At 25.0% G+C, this 6,544-nt stretch overlaps 1 protein-coding gene across 6 annotated transcripts in view; it reads right to left on the minus strand.

The window, feature by feature from the left end:
* LOC126894121 (uncharacterized) overlaps nucleotides 1–5,002 on the minus strand; it is an 18,652-nt gene extending 13,650 nt beyond the window's left edge. For 5 of the 6 annotated variants that reach the window (XR_007701322.1, XR_007701323.1, XR_007701320.1 and 2 more), the window contains exons 1-3: nucleotides 4,950–5,002; nucleotides 3,503–3,523; nucleotides 2,773–2,790 (exon numbers count right to left, since the gene is read on the minus strand). The gene's annotated coding sequence lies outside the window, so the exon portion shown is untranslated. Of the gene's footprint in view, nucleotides 1–1,742; nucleotides 1,779–2,772; nucleotides 2,791–3,502; nucleotides 3,524–4,949 lie in introns of those variants that run through there. The other variant, XR_007701321.1, reaches the window with a different exon arrangement.
* Nucleotides 5,003–6,544: the final 1,542 nt, after the last annotated feature.

The raw sequence follows: 6,544 nt of genomic DNA on the forward strand, positions 1-6,544 counted from the left end.
AATTTAAAAACTATAATTAGTATTTATTCATATATTATATTTTAAAATCAAAGAACTACTAATCAGGATATAATTAAAGAAATAAGAGTTGATGTTGCTTTTGGAATAATCCACCAATTTCTCTAAATGAAACACTATCTACAGATTTGCATCGAAGCGTTTCTTATGATAGTGATTTTAATCACTGTCAGATATCATCTATACTTGTCCCATCTATGCCTCGTCCACACTTTGCCTCGACCCCACTGTGCTACCGTTTTTTACAATAACTTAATATTTCTTATGTTTCAAAGAAGAAATCAACTTATATTTTGTACATGTTAGTAAAAAAAAATATTATTTAACAAATCCCATATAACTTCCACGTATTAGATTTAATAAATGATATATTAACCATCATGTTTTTTTACTAAATTCTAAACAATGTAAATGTTAAATGTTATTTAAGCGCTTAAAGTAAGACTGTTTTTTATTTTATTGAATTTATTATTATTATTTTGATATTAAAAAAAACCCAGCACAGTGGAGTGGCGGCACAGTGGGGTCGTAGCATAGTTGGGTCCAGTATAGATGATATCTGACAGTGATTAAAATCACTATCATAAAAAACGCTTCGATGAAAATCTGTAGATAGTGTTTAATTAAAAAAACCAATCTATCTCTTTTTTGGTCTTTCTCTATCTCATCTTACTTCAACATTCTTTCTATAACTATTCTTACAGTTTCTGATTCTTCTCTCCTCATAAAATGACCAAATCATCTAAGTCTATTTTCTGTCATCTTATCCACGATTGACGCAACACCTTTACTTCCTCTTTTATGCTCGTTTCTTATCCTATCTTCTCTAGTCACCACTCATCCATCTAAGCATTCACATCTCTGCTACACTCATTCTCTTCTCTACTTTCTTATCAACTGCCCAACACTTTGAACCATACATCATAGCTGACCTCACTACAGTCTTTTAGAATTTACCTTTCAGCTTCATTGAAATTTTTTTATCGCATAAGACGTCAGACGCTTCTTTCCACTTCAACCACCCACATTTAATCCTGTGTCTTACATTCTCGTCAATACCTTCGCTCTTTTGCACAACTGACCTAAATACTTAAAACTTTCCACCTCTCCAATCACGTCCTCACCTATTGTCACTGATCTTCTCATCTCACCAACCTCGTGTTCTCCTTTGTCAATCTCGTACTCTATATACTCTGTCTAACAAATATTTGAAATATCATTAATGAAATAAAAGCCATTTATGCATATCGAATATTCCATAATAATTTTGATAATAATCTTGTTATAGTAATGATGTAAAAAAGCTCTGGGGAATGAGGCATATCTCCTGTGTAGGTTTTTATAAATTTTAAAAGTCACTATGCAATTTTTGCCCCCATAAAACTTCTATAAAAATATTTAATATAAATAATAAACAAGATTTTTCATTCCCTCAATCATTGGATCGGCGCTACTGCTTATGTTCCTAAATTTATTCCTTTGAAAAAAGTGTTTTTCAAAAAATTTAATTTGTATTTAAAATTTTAATTAGTACAAGGTACGATCAAAATTAAAAAATATAAACGAGGGCCATTTCAAAAATAAACATTTTTGGGAGATAAAATTAAGTTTTTTTTCAAAATTGTATGAACTTTTTATTTAATTTTTTGGTAGCATTAATTTATACTGAAATATTCCTAATTTAAACGATTTAATATAAATGAGTAAAAGGTACAACCACTTACTACCCTCTTGAAAATTTCCTGATACAGTCGCTCTAACATATTAAAAAATAATTTTATCTTTGCAAAATTTTTAGCTTAGGTACTTCAAGTAAAATTTAAGGTGTGTATTAATTATTCTCATGACGAAATACTTAAAAGACACTAATGAAAATTAAGCTAAATATTCATTTAAAGTAAAAATTACAAAAAAAGAATATCTTTTAGGAAGATCTTCTCCAATTGAAAAATTTAAAGCACTATTAAAGGGTATTTAATTATTGAGATATATTTTAAGCGTTTACGGAATAAGAAATCTACAAAATTTCTATTATTTTATTTCCATTATTACCTTTCCATTGTATTTTTTTTCATTCCGAATAATTAAAAAAAAATTAGTTACTCAGTTTTGCCATAGAAACAGTGATATATTAATGAATTATTTGATAAAAAATGTCTAATAATACATTTTGTAAACTACAACCAAGTCAATATTTGATTTTAATCACTCTAAAATTGTAATTCAAAATATAAGGGATATACTTTAAATTTTATTAATATTACTGAGCTAAGTATACCGACCATTTCATTATTTATTGCAGCTACTTTAACCGTTTTATCATTTAACCAGTTAATATATAAATAATAGCATTTAGGTAAATTTATCAAGATATCTTTTACGTTAAGTTAAGTCTTAAATAATTATTTTATCTTTTATAAATAACTATTTATGTTTACCTATTACTCTAATAACGTTATAATATGGAGTTATAAGTTAAAACTGAATTATGGAGGTAATTAACGGAAGAATATAATAACAATAAAAATGTTCATGTTTTTCAGAAATTTCTCCAAAATTTCCGTAATTTTCATGAAATTTTCCAAAAGTATTAAACAAATAATAAAAGAATTTATGGTTGGAAAAATCTGAGTTTAATACATTTACTTATTTTATTTTGTAAGAGTTACTCTTATAATTTGACGTTAGGAATAATTACCTAACATAAAATATACATAATTTTATTTACTTGATCTTAATAATTAATGCACTTACTGTTATTATTTTCTGATTCTATAACAAATAATTTTAATTAATAATAACTATTTTTTTATTTTGATTGTAGACATAGGTCTACAATCTTTATAGGTCTATATAGGGTGATTTTTTTATCATAACTCACTTAATTATTTAATTACAGAATAAAAACAATTTAAACATTATTTGTATAAAGTATAAAGTATAAAGCCAGTTAATTATGTATGTTGACATTTGTAAAAATAAAATAGGCACTCTTAAATAGTACAATGGATAAAAAAACAAGTATCCAAAATTATCAATATTATTTTTATTTCACAGAAAAATCTGTTCGTTCATTCAATTCTTACAATTTGTATAGAAATTCATATAAAAAGAACGAAAACAATTTTTTTATTTTTATTTTTATTTAAAAATCCCTATGTTGATCATTATCTAAAATTTAAAATACTTTTTATTCATTATATTTTTCTTTAGATATTGCTATAAAGAAAATAATTTGTTTATTCACACTAAAATTAAAACGCTGAAATATATCAAAATTATATGATTTTTGCAAAAAATGTATAAGTGCGATTTAAAACAAACATATACACTTAAATATATATTTTTAACATACATTCATAGTTTATATAAATAAATGATTAAATAAAAGTAGTTAAAGATTAAAAATTATGCTTTCACGATTATACATAACAATATAGGTATTGGTCTTGGTTGATCATTTTATTTTATTTCTGATACTCACTGATAATCGAAGAACCCAATGCTAAAAAAAACAATATTTTATTTTTTCTTATCAATACCCTCAAGTTCATTGAAAATAATCATCTTTCATTATAATGTATATTTATATGGAATAATTTTCATCTTTTTTCTTTTTTAATTTATGAACACACGTTTTTTATTCGTTTGTTTAATTAAGTAATTTAACGCGTTATTTAAAGTTCTAATTCAGTAATCAAAGAACTCAATGCTAAAAAGCAATAGTTAATTCGTTTCTTATTAATACCATCACTTTCGTAGCAAATAATCGTCATTTATTTTATTGTAAATTTATATGGAATACTTTATATGGAGATACAAACATTTAAATACATTGAGTAGGTATGTAATGAAGGTGGTTGCAGCTTGTAATGGTGTACTTATACTTCACCCGCGTTCCATACCTGTTCCATTTATTAAAATGCTGGTACTCAATGAGTAATATTCCTAAAAATATTATTCACCCATAAAATTTGTTTTTAAGAATGTGCCTAAAGAATGGTTTTTCTTTAGGATAAGTAGTCCACCGAGTAATTAAAAAAAATTAAGTTTAAAAATATTTAAAAGTGGAAACCGACTAATATATTTAAAAATACTTTCATAAAAAATTTGCAAACATTAATCATTTTTTTAAATTTAAGAAAAACATCTTATCTCATATACAAGGTGGCTGGGACTCTGTTTCTATTCCACTATTAAATGAGTGTAACTGTAATTGTTACTAAGAAACAATTGAGTCCAATCCCGTCCTATGTGCGGGTATATTATTACAGGTTTTCATTTACCATCATTTGACTTTTAAATGTATATATATAATTTAATATTTGCACAAACACCTTTTTACTCTACAACTTGGGCTATTCAGAAGTTTTTTGGGGGATAGATTAGAGATTAGAGATTAGAGAATTGTGGATGATAGGAAACTACAATGGATGGAATCTAAGGTAGAGTTTAGATGCTACTTCTTTAACGGTTTTCAGTTTTAAATCACGTGTGTTACTTGACACGGACCAAGTACCGGAAGTTATAAGTTTAAATTCATTGGATTAAAATCACCAGTATATTGGTATAGCATTTATTTTTCAATATTTGAGAGTTCTTTGTACCGTCTCTTTTTTTGACAGGATGGGCTGTATTGGATCTATACATTTTCTTTAAAAAAAAAAGAATGGTATTCTTTATTTTTACAATCAAACCAGATATATACAGGTTAACACAAATCTTTAAAATTCTACTCTTTACTAGTACCACTTAAATGATATAAATTGATTTTTTGATACTAGATAATTGTTAACATTTTCTTACAAGTAAATTTTGTTTTATAAAATTAAGGTAAAAAGATTATTCTATGTAAATAGTGACAGCTAAATCTTAAATTATGTAATTAAATAAATATAATAAATTTTATTGTAATATAATGTGAATATTACCATTTGATAGAATGAAGTACAAAGTCATATATTTAATAAAATGTGAATTCTAAAAAATAATTAATACATAAATTTAAGTTTGAAAACATAGAATGATTCATTCTATGTTATAAGGATAAGACACTCATTTTCTTGGAAACTATTGAAAATTGTTAATTTTCGTAAAGGAAGATATTGTTTAATTCAAAAAATTACATGCAGTAATATGTAGTTGAATACAATGTTTTTTAATTCCTTCAGGAATAAAAAGCTAAAATTAATTTTGTTTAATAAAAACCATAGTTTTATTTTGATGATATAATATAAAAAAAAATTTGTTCTTATAACTTTTTTTATCCTATGGCCTAAAAATAGAGGTTTTGATTAAAGTTAATTAAAGTTTAGGCATTTTATCCCTAAAGGTATGAAAACAAAAATTATTTATCTAAATATTACTGTAGAGATTTTTTAATCAAATAATATTTTCCTTATAAATTATTTTAATAGTAGTTATCAATAAAATTTTTACACTCCGTCTTTCAACAATGAACAATGATAGTAAACTTGAGTTGAATACATCAATATAAGTTAATTAATTAATTAATTATACAATATTTTGGTTTAATGAATAATATCGATATTATCTGTAACAATTAACAAGTACTGTAACTATACAACAAATTATCAATAGAAAAATGTCAAACCTTGATTGTCTTAATAATGAAATAATAGAAGAATGGTTCTTAAAATAAAAAAAATTATAAGAACAAGATTGTTTGAATTTTTAGCTTTGATGCAAAGTTGAGAAGATATTAATTTTACCATGGTCTGTTTTTTTTTTTTATTTATGATTATCGCTACTTTTTTTCAGCTATCACTGAACTGATTTCGTTCAACGATAATTAACAAATCATATCTAGTTGAAAACAGTGACCCTAAAAAAAATTTCCCTCATCCCCTCGTCGTTAAAAAATCACAAATCATATTTATTTGAAGACATTACCCTCAAAAATTGAAAAAATTTCCATCATTCCCCGTAAATGGGGGATATCTCTAAAAAAATAACAATTTTTAGAATCGGTAAATTTTGAAATTTTTTTTCTTAAAATTCCCACAGCTTTTTCAAAAATGAACGAATCAAAATAATTTTTTTTATAGAAACCAAAGGTATTTTCTTTTTATTTTATATAAATTTTTTTAATACCTGACCCTTTACCTGGCCACAGGCGCGGATCCAAAATAGCAACTTTTTTACCAAAGTCATTTTTTTCAACTTAGCTTTTAAAATTGTTCTGGAAATACTCCGAGCTCCAAATATATGTTAAATTAAAGCATATGATACGAACTATAAATATAAAAACCCAGCACAGTGGCGTGGCGGCACGGTGGGGTCGTGGCATAGTTGCTTTTTATACTATATCAATTAGATTGATATAATATTTATGAAAATCAATGTAATCCTCTTATAATAACATAAAATTCAAAACCAAGAATTTTAACACAAAGATAGCATATTTTTGAAACGGTAGCTATTTTCACCATGAAGACAAAATAAAGTCCGAAATTTTTTTTTTAATATTAAAGTATATTACATAAGATTTAATTTAAGATATATA

The sequence above is a fragment of the Daktulosphaira vitifoliae genome, unplaced genomic scaffold (genome assembly GCF_025091365.1).
Source record: "Daktulosphaira vitifoliae isolate Bord-2020 unplaced genomic scaffold, ASM2509136v1 Scaffold_1, whole genome shotgun sequence".
In the NCBI taxonomy this organism is placed as follows: domain Eukaryota; kingdom Metazoa; phylum Arthropoda; class Insecta; order Hemiptera; family Phylloxeridae; genus Daktulosphaira; species Daktulosphaira vitifoliae.